The sequence below is a fragment of the Lissotriton helveticus genome, chromosome 7 (genome assembly GCF_964261635.1).
Source record: "Lissotriton helveticus chromosome 7, aLisHel1.1, whole genome shotgun sequence".
Taxonomy (NCBI): domain Eukaryota; kingdom Metazoa; phylum Chordata; class Amphibia; order Caudata; family Salamandridae; genus Lissotriton; species Lissotriton helveticus.
In genome coordinates this window covers 1233401652-1233417324 of record NC_136068.1, presented here as the reverse complement: position 1 = coordinate 1233417324, position 15673 = coordinate 1233401652, and positions in this window count along the sequence as shown.

Sequence of the window (15673 nt, the reverse complement as noted above, 5' to 3'; positions counted from 1 at the left end):
TGGTGTCATTCAAGAATATTATTTGTTCTGGGATCATGCAGGCTCTAAATAATGCTTCTAGACCTTGTACCTGCCAGTCTTTTGAACCCCAGATGGTTTTTGTTTCAATGTTATTTTTCCAAAATTCAAAACCAAATGTAGACATTTTTTCATAAAATGTTTCTGAATATATCAATTTAGTATTTGTCAACATTGTTTTCATTCCTGTCTTATTTAACATTCTAAAATAAAACGTTTCTGCATCACTTGTGTTAAACCCTGAGAAGTATGGGAATTTCTCATTAAATGTTTTCGAGCTGCCTTTAGGCGGTGTTGCACAATGTTCCCATTGATTATAATTTAAAACATTTATAGTTTGAGCAGTTTTATGCAAATAGTGATGCCCGTAATGATTATAACAGTACATTTCTTCATAATTTGATGAACCCTGCAAGTAATCATGTTCTGTAAATTTTGCTGACATTACTAAATCTGACATCATATTAATAATATTTTCAAAGTCCCAATCATCAGAGAAAGTACTTGGTGTCACTAAGTCACTTAAGGAAACCTTAAATTGATGTGGATATTTCAAGAGTTCAATCGGGCCATAGATTTCATAATCCGTTTTGTCCCATGCTACCCCACCGGGTATTGGATTGGCTGTGATGTTCACTGATGACAGTTCTCTTTTTGTGATGTGAGAGGATGTGTGAGGCTTTAGGACCAAGTTGATGTTCTGACTTGCTGTGTCCATTGTACTATATGTTCCATCAATGAATCTACCCAAACATAAAACCATGATGAGCCAAAGCAGGAGGAAAAGTACACCTAACACAATCCAAAATTCAATCCATGGTGAAATCAGATATGTTTCTTTTAGTTGATGAAAAAGTTCAGTCATTTTTTCTTAGAAAGTTTTTGTTGCTGACGTTTCTTCATGCTCGCTTGGATCTTCAGAAAAGTCATCGAAATTGATGAAGTAGCCAGATGCAGTTCTGTCAATTGTTGGAATTGCTTCCGGATTTTCATTTGTCTTTGCATCTTTCTTTGTTTCATTAGCATAGTCTGAGGCTACATCGTTGTAGACAGGTGTTTTTTGACGAACTGTTGCAATTTGGGTTTCAAGAGGCACAAGTTCCATGGCTTTGTTGCATAGTCCTTTTTTATTCACTGCAGGTTTATCTAATGTGATTAGTCCTTCAGTTTGAGCCTCTTGGATTGTAGCAAGATTTGGTCTTCTGCTATTTCTTGGGAGTCTACTGGGCCTACTACTTATTATTGGCCACATGATTGTGGTTTTACCAGGTCGATGGATACAATTCGGTTTTCCTTTTTACCAGCAAGGGGCGGTAGTACAACTGATCTTGTTCCGCTGACAGCTAAGATAGGTACTGCTTTTCTGTAAGAAGGCCCAAATTCCTTTTTCACCGCGATCTTTTCTTTGACTAGATCCCCAATCTTTGGAATCCAGACAGGTCTTGCTGGGACAGGTGGTTTCTCTTCAGTGTCTGTTGGCTTTAACTTTATATTACTCAGACTTCTTCTTGTTTCATTTAAGTCCTGTAAAACAGCCAAACGATCTTTGATATCAAAGGGTTTTTCTTCTACCACTGAAGTCTGACAATCAAGATCCTGGATGTGCATTCTAGTGCCGAACAATAGTTCGTAAGGAGTGATACCTTTTAGAGAATTTCTTGGCAGATTGTTAAGACTACGTTGGACACTTGTGGTAAATGTTTGACCTACCCATCACCCGAACCTAATACCCTGCCGTTATAGATTGCTTTATGTCACGTTTTTTTCTTTCCACTACCACATTTCCCTCAGGATGGAAGGGAGAAGAGTACCGCAATGCAATGCCCATGCTGGTCATGGCCTCTTTGTAAGCTCAAGAGCTAAACGCAGGACCCTGGTCAGAATGTAGCATGCCAATTGCGTATGTGCCGATAAAGACTCGCAAATCTTTTATAACAGTTCTGGTGTCAGCCGAGCGCTGGGGCCACATCCAAATGAATCTCGTGCAGGAATCCACTGCGACCATGATATATTTATAGTTGCCATCCCTTTGTAAGGGACCACAGTGGTTCAGGTAAACGCATGCTAATGGTTTATCTGAGATTAGAAGGGGCGTCTGTGCTGGTCGTTTCACTGTTGATACTTTCATTCTTTGGCATATTTCACATTCTAGAACATAGTTCCTAGTTTGTTTTCTCATGTGTGGCCACCAATATCTCTGTTTTAATAACGATACTGTGGTGGAAACACCAGCATGTGCAGAAGCGAGCCCTTCGTGTGCAGCTAAGATTAGTCCTAACCTGGGTTCCATGTTTGGAATTGCTCTATCCCACTCCAGGGATTCGAGCAAAAGGAACATTATTCACATCAGTTATGTATGAGTACTTTACTGGAAAGCCTTTCGGGAGTGTTTTTCTATCATCTTTTACTGAAGCACTGACAGCTTGCATTATGTCGCTGTCTATTTTTGTTTTTGACTGGGTGATGGCAGCTACGGAAGCCGTTTGCACAGCAGCCTTCGCTGCCTCATCAGCCAATGAATTCCCCGCAACGTGAACGCATCACGTTGATTACTCAATGTGTGTATCACGTGAGTCTTTTGTAGTTCTTTCAGTAAAAGAACTACTTGTTCCCAGAGCGTTTTATGCTTGTAAATGTAAATGTAAAATTAAATGTAAATGTAAATGTACAGGAATTTATATAGCGCAAATCACCAAGCGGTTTCTAAGCGCTTGCTTAGGGAACCCGTCCTGGTATTCCCCTGTGAGATAACCCCGGCAGGGTATCCGCAAGGTGAAAGCCAGGCATCCCGCCGCGAGGGGCCGTTGTGGAGATTAAACAAGCTATTGCCCAGAGTCGCAGAGTGTGAACCCGTGAATCGAGTAGGCACCGGATTATGCCACCTTTTGCATCTTTGAAGCCGTTTTGAACCCAGTTCTGCAAGTATTCATTGTAAGACTGAACGCAGTAATATGAATCGCACACTATTAGTGTGGGGAATTCGCGATCGGTATTTTCAAGCGCCATCTTAAATGCTAGTAGTTCAGTTCGCTGAGCTGTACAATCTCCTAGAGATTGGATTTTAGTGACCAGTGGTCTAAATTTTGCTTCGTACCAAGGACCTTTAACAATCGCGCACGCAGCACTATATGATTGTTTACCCCCAACTGTGGGTTGTGCTGATCCGTCTGTATATATTATACAGCCGTAATGTTCTAGAGGCATAATTTCAACTGGCAGAGGACATTCATATTCATATTGGAGAAATTCTTGTGTTTTTAAGTTAGGATCGAATTCGTATACTACATCTGGTGCAGCAAGAGAATTAAACCATTGCATCCATCTCGGATGTAGTGCTTTAGCATTTGGAATGCTTGCTTTTGTTACTGCTTCTAGAGCAGGTACTCGTGTAACGATTATTATACGTTGACCTTGTACCAGGGCTCTTTCTTTTGCTACAGCAGTTTGAACCGCAGTTAGAATTTTTTCAGTAGAACTGAATTTAATTTCAGGTTGTGTGTACAAATGTGATTTGTAAGCTATTGGTACCGTTTCTCCCTCATTAGAGGTCAGGTACGTGAATCCGCATCTTCCTGGGATGACTCGGATTACAAGGTTGCTTATGTTTTTGCGTGTTTGCGATTTTGTTTTAGTTAACATGTCTGTTTCTAATGATCTTAAAATTTCTGTGTGTTTCTGAGTCCAATTAATTGGTTTTAAGTCAGGTTTTATTAATTCATAGAGAGGTTTAACCCTCTCTGCATAAGTTAGAATGTATGTTCTTCCGAGATTCAGGAAACCTAGTATTGATTGTAAGTTCTTCAGCGTTTTTGGAGCTTGGAGTACAGCACATTTCTCTAAGAAGTTATCTGCTAGGCTTTTGCCTTCACTTGATAATTCATAGCCTAAAAACAGGACAGTTAGATGGGCTATTTGTGACTTTTTAAAGTTGAATTTGTACCCTTCAGCTGCAAACCCAAGTATTATGGTGTTCACTCTTTTCAAGTGTGTCTCCAGGTCATCATCTGTGAGATAGATGTCATCGACATAAGATAATGCCTCATCATCATATATTTGTAGTAACTCTGTTACCCTTGCTGAGAATAATCCTGGGCTGTTCTTGAATCCCTGTGGGAGTCGACAGAATTGTTCCTGTGACCCCATTATTGAGAAAGCGGTCAAATACCTGCTTTCAGGTTCAATGTTTTGACAAAAGAATCCATAAGAGATATCTAATGTCGTTTTATATTTTTTGCGCACAATGTTATTCATTAGTGCTTCACTGTGTGAGTTTTGTACTGCAAAACTTAAGGTGTCTGTAGGCCAAAACTAGACGATATGAATCGTCTGGCTTGGAGACAGGAAACAAAGGATTGTTCATTTGTGAGGTGCATGTTTCAATCACCCACTGATATTCAAGTTGACCTAAAATCTGCCTGACTTGCTTTTTAGCTTCTTGTTTAACTGGGTAATGTCTTTGTGCAGTGGGTTGATTTTTTAACTGGATTTTGTGAGGAGGAGAATCCTCATCCCATCCTACATGATTTTTATATAATGCAGGAGCTTGGGCTACTGCCCATTTTCTTGCAAATGTATATTTTTATGAATTGGAATATAATTTGAGAAGGCAGGCTTAATCATTTCTTCGCCATGAGGGCACTCCCTGACAAACTCTGGTGGCCAGTCTTTCTCAGCTAACAGGATGTCATAGCCTTTCGAAAGGTTATCCCAAAAGAGACCCCTTACTTTCCTATTCTTGTCCCCCTCTATACGCAATGTTATTTCATATAATTTATGGGGTTTGCTAACTCTGGTGTCTACAGTTTCCACTTGAATGTATTCATTCGTGTCCACTGTCTCCAGAAGATTCATCAAGATCTTGCGAGCTATTGTTACTTCTGCTGCGCTGTCTAGCATTGCCTGGGCCCACTCTCCGTTTTTCAGTTGTGTCCTCAAAATCCTCTGCATGTTTTATTTTAATACTAGCTACCTTCTTCTTTGGATATTGTAATTTTTTACTTTGATGAGCAGGTTCCTTGTCTTTGGACTTGACGTGCTCTTCTTTGTGTTCTGACCGTCCTCTTCTTTCTGATTTCTGTGAGGAAGTCTGAAAAGATCGAGAGGGACGTGTATCAATATGTTGATATCTGTCAGGTTTTCTTAATTTATCCCTATCTCTAAGGTTGTATCTTTTCTGATAGGGCTCCCTCTGGGGAGACTTGCCACCTCATTCTGGAGATCTATCTCTCCATTGGGAGACCTTCCTCTGGACTGGAATCGTTTTTCTTTGGGAGTGGATTGTTTTTTTCCATCCCAACTCTTTTTTGGAGTGCTTAGATTATTTTTAATAAATGTTTTTTCAGGATTTTCAAGTAGTTGGGGTTTTACTGGTTTCCCACCCAAACTATCTCTACCTAGTTCTTCATAGGATTTTTCTATGATTCTGGCAAGTTCAAAGGTTGTTCTGCTATATCTGTTTCTTTCAATTTCTGGCGGATCACCACTGATGCTGCTTCTCCTTTTATGTTGGCTAATAATAAAAGCCAAGACCTGCTTGGTCTTTCAGTAATTTCATACCCAGAGTTAAAGCAGGTTCTGGACCGTATTCATTTTGAATCTGTCTTAGTACGTCTGGTATAACCGCCATGGACGGAACACCATGTGTTTTTGTGTAAATCGAAGGAACGACTGTGCCCCAAGTGTCACAGTCCTCCACATGTGGTGCGATCCCCATTGGAAGACAGATAGTCAGAATTCTGTGTTTCTCATTAGGAGTAGTATCAGGAAATACTTCCTCTATCTGAGTGATTTTTTGAGCTAACTAGAATGGTATCTGTTCCCGTTTTGTGGGAATTTTGCCAATGGCTGATTATATATTCTGTGGTGTGGTTTTATTTGTGTTCCCATGGTGAGGGGTGGTCTGTGGAATGATTATTGCCGGTTGGACTGTTGAAGTCCGCATGACATATTGGACCAATTGTCTGTGTTTTTTAATTAATAGTTTTAGTTGAGTTAAGAGCTCTCGGTCTGACATTTTTTCAATGTCTGGATGTGGTGTGTAGCTGGCTAGAACCGGCCACGTGGCTCCTGGTCTACCTAGTAGACCGAGCCTGGTGATGTGATTTTGATGTTTTAGGGCGCCTTTAAACCAGAGCATGTGCTCTTGGTAAGTTAGTGGGATTTCAACGTCCTTGAAAGGAGCGTATTCATCCGGAGGTTCCTCTATTTTGTAATAGTGGAATTTGTGTGTTACAGCGTGTGCTGCTGGAAAATGTATCCATGAATAGAATACCTCTGTCTGCCGATATTCATGGGCCTCTACCACAAATATTACTGTACCACCTCGTGATGATACTCCATTTTCTATACGTTTTTTAGTTATAGTTCTTCTTACATTTACCAGAATGATTATAGCATTCGGGTCTTCCTCTTGGAGACTTGTGTTATCCGCTAGGAGTTGAGCTGCTATTCTAGCTTTCTCCCTTTTATCATCACTTTCCGCCATTTGCTGACTGAAAGTTTCGTTGCAGATCAAGGTTCAAGGGAAACAAAGATTAGGTGCACAATATTTTGGAACACTGTATCCTTCAACGTTGACTAAACCAAAAACTAATACATAGGAATCTCTTCCTACTAAGTTCCGATTGATATTAACCTTTTACCCACTCCAGACATCTTTTGGAGTATTTACAGGAAAAAGGGTCTGTGTGAAAAAGCACGACTGAGTTACTCTAATGTCTTGCGTTAGATTATCGCCTTACCAAACGTTGGGCGCCATGTAGTGTAGTTCCTATTTTCCCTATAGGCTCTGCGCATTGGAATAATATAAACAGCAGTGGAGACGTAGGACTGAGGTCGACTAGGTCTCTACTGACTATATTAGACTTAATTAGTTTTGCCAGCTAGCTCAGAGGTCACTAGAAACTTTCTCGAGTAAACAAGGAGGAGTTTAACTTCCCTGAATAGACAAGAAGGGATTAGCTTCTGACAACCATATAACATGACAACTTTGCTCCCTCAGAATAAAGAGTGTATCTCTAGAGTCGTGTGAAAACAATAGACAGTTATTTCACTCAGTCAATCGTGCATACTTAGTTTCACCAGAGTGCAGAGAAATAGAGAGACAGGCGTTTTCAATAAAAGGTGTTATTTATTGAGCAGTCTTCTTTCTCATGCAAGAGAAACGAATTGCCACAATTGCAATACTTATCATAAAGTAAAGTGCGTACAGTAAAAGGAGTATTATGAAATAATACTGTAAAAGCATTGATATGGTTTCTTAGCCATATGATACTTTAAAATGGATAAAATATATACATACATAAAAACATTGACTAACGTACTCAACTGGTGCTTCTAATATATGCCTACCCCGGTGTACCTGACCTAAGCCTAATACGTGGGAAGGAGTAAGTAAGTTGCAGTTTTTAAGTTAAGTTGTTTTTTGCCAAGAATCTGAGTCAAGAATTCTCTTAAGGGTTTAGTCAGCTCCGTACCTTGTTTCTAGAATGTAGGAGGTCTTGTATCTCTCTCTCAGGACTCGATCTCCCAGCAACCCACAAGGGTGACTGGAAACACCGGAGCTGGATTTTCTCGGCTGGAGAAAAAGACAGCGTCTTTCTCAGTGCGTCAAAAGGGAGGGGCGGCTTCCTTCGGCTCTCGCATCAGCTGGGCTTCCGGGCAAGTAGATAGCCGCTCTGCTCCAAACCACCGTGTGTTTGCTTAGAGCAATGTTGGTATATTTATACCTGAAAGGTGCCGGGTTTGACGTAAGGTTGGACATAAGACGTCACTAAGAACTAACAGTTCTTTCTGGGCTCCAGGAGTTCTTGTGCAAATCAAAACAAAAGCAGGGAGAATTCCTTCGGCTGCTGGAGGCTTGGTTTGTTTAAAGAACGCGTTGTACTTTCTAGGAGTCTAGGGGAGTAGCCTTGCCGTATTTGGACTGCATGGGCTATTACTAAATATGGATATGATTCTTATGCCTTTATAAGGATATTATTTATTATAACCACATAAGGGCATAAATCGGGAATATCGAATTAGGGTCCTAGATAGAAACACAACAGCATGTGACATAAATAATAGCTATTACACTTGAATGACTCTACATTCTATAAGGAAAATTAAGGTAGGATATGATTAGCACATGTATCCTTTAAGAAAAAAAAGAAAGAAAAAAGAAATTGCAAAATGTAATCACTAAACTTTTCAGGTCCCTTGGCAGTGCTTTTTTGTAACACAAAATTTTCAACAGTACAATAGTCAGCAATCTGTTGTTCAGTAGATTCAATGTAGTATGTGTCAGAATTGGTACTAGTTCCACCCACATTGAAACTTTGAGGATGAATACAAACATTGCGCTTCTGAGAAGCACATTGGGTACATTTGTAGTCAAACCATACATTATTGTCTTGAGCTGTTTCAAAAAAACATTCTTGTGTAGATGTCAGGAACCCCTGTCACGCCATCCACAGAGTACCCTGCATTGTTTGTCAACACCCATATGGTGTGAATATCAATCATATTGCAGTGTTCCTACAATAAGTATTTTTACCAATGTTTGTTTTTTCTTTAATGTATTTGCTTTAGCCAATGTTTATTCTTTTTGTATGGACCTTGCCAATGCTTGTTAGATATCTGAGGATCAGTGGGCACAGGTGCAGCTGCTTCAGTTGGTTTAACACATGAACTGTAACTGTACTAAGCACATGGATTGAACACGCCCATGCCCAGGATCTTGGCTATAAATAGCTTCGATCTGCAGACACCTGTTGCATGGCTTTCTGTTTCCTGCCACAGGCTTTCCCTGGAGCCCCAAGTCATCGGAGCCTCAGCTGAAGAGAAGATTTTAACCTTGTGACGTCTGCCAGCAGAAATTCTCCCTGTCTTTGAGCCAGCTCAGTACTGAGATAAGAACATTTCTGGACTCATTTTAAAAGCCCTTCAGAGCTAAGTGTTAAATTGAAGCTTTACATTTTTTGTTGTTATTGTAAATGATCAAGAGCTAAGTGTTCAATTGAAGCTTTACATTTTTTTTGTTATTATTGTAAAAGATCATTAGTGTTATTTAAGTGAAGAACTTGGCTTTTAACTTAATGTTATTGCTTTTGAATGCAATTTGGAAAACTGCTATTGTTGCACATGTGTTTTTGAAGCTTTCTGATGCTTGGTGTACATGTTTTCTGGTTGTGTTTGGACAACAACTCTTCTTGTATTTTGAAATTGACTGATTTTGGTTGTGCACTTCTTTAGCAGTAGTAAGGGGACATTTGATAATATTGTAAAGCACCAAGGACTATATGTAAAGTGCGCCTTTTCTGATATTGTTGTGCGCAATTGCATTGTAGTGCGCCATTCTTAAAGTTGCTGGATATTTTGGGCAGCATTTTAAGGCACAGTTGCTTAGTGTGTTTTCAAACAGGCTCGGATTGAACTCTGGAAATATATTTGGAAAGTTCTTTAGAAAAGTCTTAGGCATAATCAGGTGAGGTCATAAGGTGTTACAAAAGAACAAATATAGTATGTGAATTCATAACATAGAATACACAGTCTAATACAAATTCCTGTTTTATATTCATAGACACCTGTAAATACATTTCTTAAATGCTTATTGAGAGACAAACTGTTTGAAGCGCCATCACGCCTAAAAGGTAATCAAAAGTAGTAGAAGACATAATGTTGGTATTGCTAGTAGTCTAAAGAGTTTTAAGGGTATTCTGTACTTATCTGCCTCTGTATATTTTAGGAAAAGTTACGAGTGATTCGTTGTGTCAAATTCCAGAACCTGGCTGGCCCAGACGGCACACACCCTCTTCTTGGCAAAGCGTGAAGAGTAGCAGTCTCTCTCTCTTGTCTCTCATCCCAAATCCCCTTCCCTCTTTGGGCACCTGCCAGGGCTTCTGTTTTTTGGTCAGCAGCACTGAGAGGTGTTCAGGGGGGGTTGAGGAACTTCATCGTCCCTGCAGACGGACCTGGTTTTCAAGTGAGTGGCTGGACTCACATATAACAGTAGAAAGTTAAGGCATCGAGCTGAGACAAACTCCAACCGCTTCTGCTGTAGTCAAATCGAAGCTCCTGCATCAGTGACTTACACATTATATGTTACAGTTCTATGTGACATACAGAATAGCTATTAGACATGAATGAATACATTGTGTAATGAAAATAAAGGTAGTTTACGATTACCACACTGTGCCGAGCAGTTCCTAAACAAAGTCGTCTTTTTTCATTTTTATCGTCAGGTTGTGAGCAAATGATGAGTTTGAGTACATTTGTGTGAAAGGGCTTTGTGAATAACAGGCAGGCAGAGAGGCATGTGCACAAAGAATAGACGTGGTTTCTAAATGGATGTCGGGTTTAGGCTAATTTAGGAAGTAAATAGCATATTTGCATGGGCCATACAGCACCGAGCGCTGGTTATAGTGGAGATGTAAGGGGTAAAAATGAAGACAGAGTTCAAATGTCTGAGTATACTTAGAAAGTTATTATATCAAAGTAGTAGGATTGAAGTGTATTATAAAAAATATAAAGGAAAAAGTAAAAAAAGATGGAAAAAATCCATTCAAGAATAACGTGAATTTCTTACAAGTCATGGTAATTGCAGTCCAGGAGTTCTTCAGCGGCTTGAGATGCATAATGTTCCAAGAGGCTATTGTTGCCATCATCTGAAAAAGCAAAGTGATCCAATTCATATCCTTGAAGGGACAGTAATGTTCCTCGAATGTTGGAGCAGCAATTTGAATAGGGAGGCAATCTGAGATGTTGTGAAAGGTCGTACGTTACAGGAGATCTTTCACGGCTGCGCAGAAATCCCATTCCGCTACGATACTTTTTTGGATTGCATTCACCATTGCTTTACTGCCAAAACAATCACATTCATGGTTTTCAAGATAATGCATTACCTGCTGGATATCGGGAGCGATTGTTGGGTTGTTGACAAGGCATAGATCCATTCGCCAGTCAAATGGGCAAGTTTTTCAATCAAATAATGGTTGTACGCATATTGCATAAGTGTAGATAAATGTTATGTTGTAGCTGGCTCCGATAATAGATAGCGGCAGGTAGCCGAAAAGTTTTTCAGTTTTTTTACAGTATTGATGTAGCTTGGCGTAGAGGCATATTCTGTCAGACGTAGTTGTTTCCACAGAGATCTTAGCCATTTTTAGAATTAGTAGTAGGATGGCCACAAAGAGAGCGAGAATAATGAGCACTGTTCCTGTTATTCCAGAGATGATAGAATGAATGTAGTCTGGTATTAAAAGAAGAACAGTTTGAAAGTGTGTTGGAAGGTCATAGGAGAATATGTTAAAAAAGTGTGCCAGACCTTGAGTGTGACATATGTTGAAAATTGTGCAACAAGTCACAAAGTGGAATTGGCAGTTCGTATTTAAAAGGGAGTGTATTTTACTTGAAGTTTGTGGTATGTGCAGTCGATAAATTTCTTTTGCAGAAGTGAGGGAGACTTCTGTTCTGAACAAAAGCGCTTTTAGTTTGGTTTGTTTCATGAAATCTGTTTTACAACTAGGAATTGAAGGCCAAGTTTAAGTTTGGGAGTTGTTTTGTGTGGGTGGGAACAGACATTGCTACAGGAAGTTACCCAGTTTGAAGCAGTATGGACAGACGGTATGCCAGCCCACATTCCATAGGAGTGCATCTTATTGAGAAGCAGATAACTGCTGTTAGAAAGCTGTGTGAATGTTGGTCTGATTGTGGGAGTTGGCGTCCTTTTAAGAAAGGAAGCAAGGTTGGGGGCTGTAAGCTTAGAAGGGCTGTGTAGTTGGACATTCTTGGATAGTAATGAATGACTGCCATTGTGGTCGCACTATATACCTGTGAGAAAAATGTCTGTATGCTCTTTAAGACAGCGATATGTAAATGGGAGAAACCACTGCTTGTGAATAAACGCGTTACCTTATATAATCACATTCAACATGACAAAAAACATGTATACCTAGAAGACACAACAACACTACATACTGTGGGAAACATGGCTAGCCATGTACACAAAGCAAACATATAATGTAAATAAACAACAAGAGAGTCAGGGTAAATGGGTCACTCCTGTACCCCTTAGTTAACTATTAAACAACAACAAAAGAGTGACAACAAATACTACAAGATCATGAGTATATGATCCCACACCAATAGCCATCAAGAAACTGATAGGGTGAAAAAGAAAAGAATGTTTTTATATAAAAGGAAAAATATTTTCTGTTATAAAAAAGAACCCTCACTCACCAACCTGGTCGGTGACATGCTTCATCATTGGGTTCTACTAGGGCAACAAAATGTCACCCCAGTATGCTACTACGCCTGTAATACAGCGGAGCTGGTTTTTTTCTATGTGCAAAAAGTAACAAGGAAAAGTGCTAATGTGAGTGATTTAAAAAGATAGCTGGTTGTAACCTATATTCATTTTAATACATGGTCAAACAGCATCTGTTAAAAACAAGTCAACAGCGGACCATTTCGGGTTCATTAGTTCGAAACGCTGTCTCCTAGAAAATAGTTGTCAACATGTTTCTGCTTAAATAGGGCAAAATTCGCCAAGCATTCTTCAGGACCTATAAATTGATCCACCGGTGGTATGCACACGCTAAGGTGCACCCTACCGTGAGGATGTGATAACAAAACCAGTGTTACTCATGAAAAATGCCAGTGGGGGCTCTCCTAGACTTATCTAGGGCCCATAATCTGTTGAAAAGAGAGAAAACAGTAATAAACAAGCACAACTACACAGTCCCCTCAAGAAGGAGAACTCAAGTTACGTTAGTATTTAAACATTTAATAGATGAATTATCAACTGGTTTGCCAAACACCCTTGTGGCAAAAAACCTTTTCAAACATGCACATGCCGTTTAAGAATTATTATGGCTGTGTATCCATCCTATTCCGGACTTTGGTTCAAGCAAGACAAAACATCATGCACTCTCTGTGTTTAAAAAGCGCAAATCGGTAATTCCCGATATTATTGTCTTGTCACATCAATCTAGGTTACATCGAAGATTATCTATTATTTTCGATGTCCAGTTTAAAAATATTGTGCATGCCCTAACAAATAAGATTGTAAAAATCAGACTGGAGGATAATGGCCCAAAATTTATACAAAAAGGAAGGAAGGGACTCACTTTAAACAGACAGAGTCTGAGTATCATGGGCTCAAACGGCAGGGGTATTCTTCACGCCGTGCTCTATCTAAACAGGGTGCAGGAGAAAATATATAATTTTAAAAGGTTGTCTCTACTGGAGGGGATCAGCATACTAATACTGTCCCAAGGCAGTCTCCTCCTTACTTGCAAGCCAGCGTCTCCCCTTAGTCAACCTATTTCAGTAGCACTTCCGTAGCCCGGATGATACAGACAACGCACAGACAAGCTCACCAAATACCCTGCCGGTTCCGGTCACGTGAGCGCAAAAGGAGAGCGGCGTCATCATGTGAACCCGGAATTAAAGGGACAGTGGTAAATTGCTGCGAGGCCCGTAGTATTAAACTACAAAATAAACTCAACAAAAGTCAAACTTGGCAATACGCTAGTAACCTCGCATGATTGGGCAATAAACAACTGCAAACAAATGCGAGGAGCGCACCAAACCACGTTTTGCCGATCGATGCCCTGCATGCGTTCCTTCCTTTTTTCTTTTGTTGAGAACAAACACTTTATAGCTTCATTGTCAGTCAGGCAAAACCCAAAAGGACAGCTTTAAACACCATAGTGAATAGACTCATGCCAGAACATAGCCCATGTCCGTCTTTCATAAAGGGTATCACAATGTGCATAATGTCATTAAAAAATAACTGAACACACCTATCAGCAGGGAGCAATAGGTTGTCTGAAGTAACAACTATGATCAGAATTGGGTAGAGAATACCTTATCAGTCATAGACTTACTGGGGACTTTGAATGTCTCATTACAGAGCCCCAGGGTATGTCATCATTCAGGCCTGAACGATGGCTAGAAAGACGGTAGATCCATCTCTGCTCTTTTTCGAACAAAACTGCCTCTGTACTATTGGTTAGATGTTCTATAATAGTCCACCTGATTTCATTGGGTGTATGTTTTTTCTCTAAAAAGTGGTTTGTTAATTTAGTGGTAATTCTCTAACATCGGATAATACTGCGATGATTGCAGATGCGCACTTTGATCCTTGTTTGCGTCATTCCCACATATTGCAATCCACATGGGCAGACTATCAGATACACCACATTGCAAGTGTTGCAATTAGTGCGACTGCGTTGTACCCATTGTTTCCCAGGTTCAATGTTTAATATTTTTGTGTGGGAGGTCAAATGGCACACACTGCAACTACCGCACGGGTAGTGTCCGCTCGCTGCAGGTAAACCCTAAGCATTTAAAATTGTCGGTTCACTCAAAATCCCTGAGTTCCTAGGGCGACTATGTACTAGTGAGTCTTTTAAACTCCTAGCCCATCGGTAGGAAAAAAACAGAGGTTCCCCCACTCGTGTTTGGTACTCGTCAGCATACTCCAATGCTTGTTAATACATCGGCTCACTGCGTTAGACACTGGATTATATGTGGTTACACATGTTAAAGAGACTTTAACTTCCTTCTCTCTAGGGAAGGAATCCAAAAGTGCATCCCTGTTCTGATTCTTTGCTCTTTTGAAACTTTTATTTAGTTTTAGTGATCATAATCCTGTTCTACTTGAGGCTGCCTGGGGAGATTTTATGGGGTTGTTGCCGGGGCAAGTGAAAATAGGGCACATTTTACGTCCAGTGGACCAGGGAAGAAGGCTCAAGTGGGCTAATGTGGTCCCGGAAAACTTTTACGCTGAAATCCTTCCAAAAATTGGGGACCACGTGGCGACTTTTCAAAACCCAAGCGCACTAGATAGTGAAATTATGGGGGCATTCCAAGCTATTTGTGGCCAAAACTCGTTGGACCTCACGGTCAAATTAAGGAAGGGAGTTGTTACCCAGCGTCGCTGGTTTGACGCCACATGCTCGAAAGCACATAAATCCCTATTTAAACCGAGGGTGAGGGCGAATATTGCCATACTGAGGAGGGAATATAAGTGAGCAGCCAAGGCCAGACAGAATGAAATTAAGAATGAAGCCTGGGAAAATTTACTCTGTACGGACGTCCTGCGGGATAGTAGGCAATTTTGGGCCATAATCAACCAGCCCTTTTTCTCCGATTCAACCAATTCGTCATGGATTGTGTTATCCCGGACGATAAATGGTTGGCTCACTTTAGAGCAGTGTATGGTGATACTGATACGGACCGTCAAGTGGGAAATCTGACGGTACCTGAGGCTCCCCCCATTCGTTTTAATAGGGTAGAGGTCGAGAAAGCAATACTGGCCACCACGAAGATCAAAGCCCCTGGCCCTGATGGGGTACCAGCTGATTTTTACATACATTCGCCAAAGCTATGGGCGGGAGTCCTGGCTAATGTATTTACCGCCGCTAATGGCAACCCCTTGCCAACCATCGTCCCCATTTTTAAGAAGGGCCACCGTGACGACCCAGGGTGTTACAGGCCCATATCCCTTTTGCAATTAAGATCTTAGGCAGAGTCCTTTTGGTTAAGCTGAGGGATAACGTGGAGAGCTGCGGGGGGTTGGCTGACATCCAGTACGGGTTTATGGAGAGGAGAGGAACATTAGAGCAGTGCTCCAACTTACACCTGTTGATCTCGAAGTACACGGTGG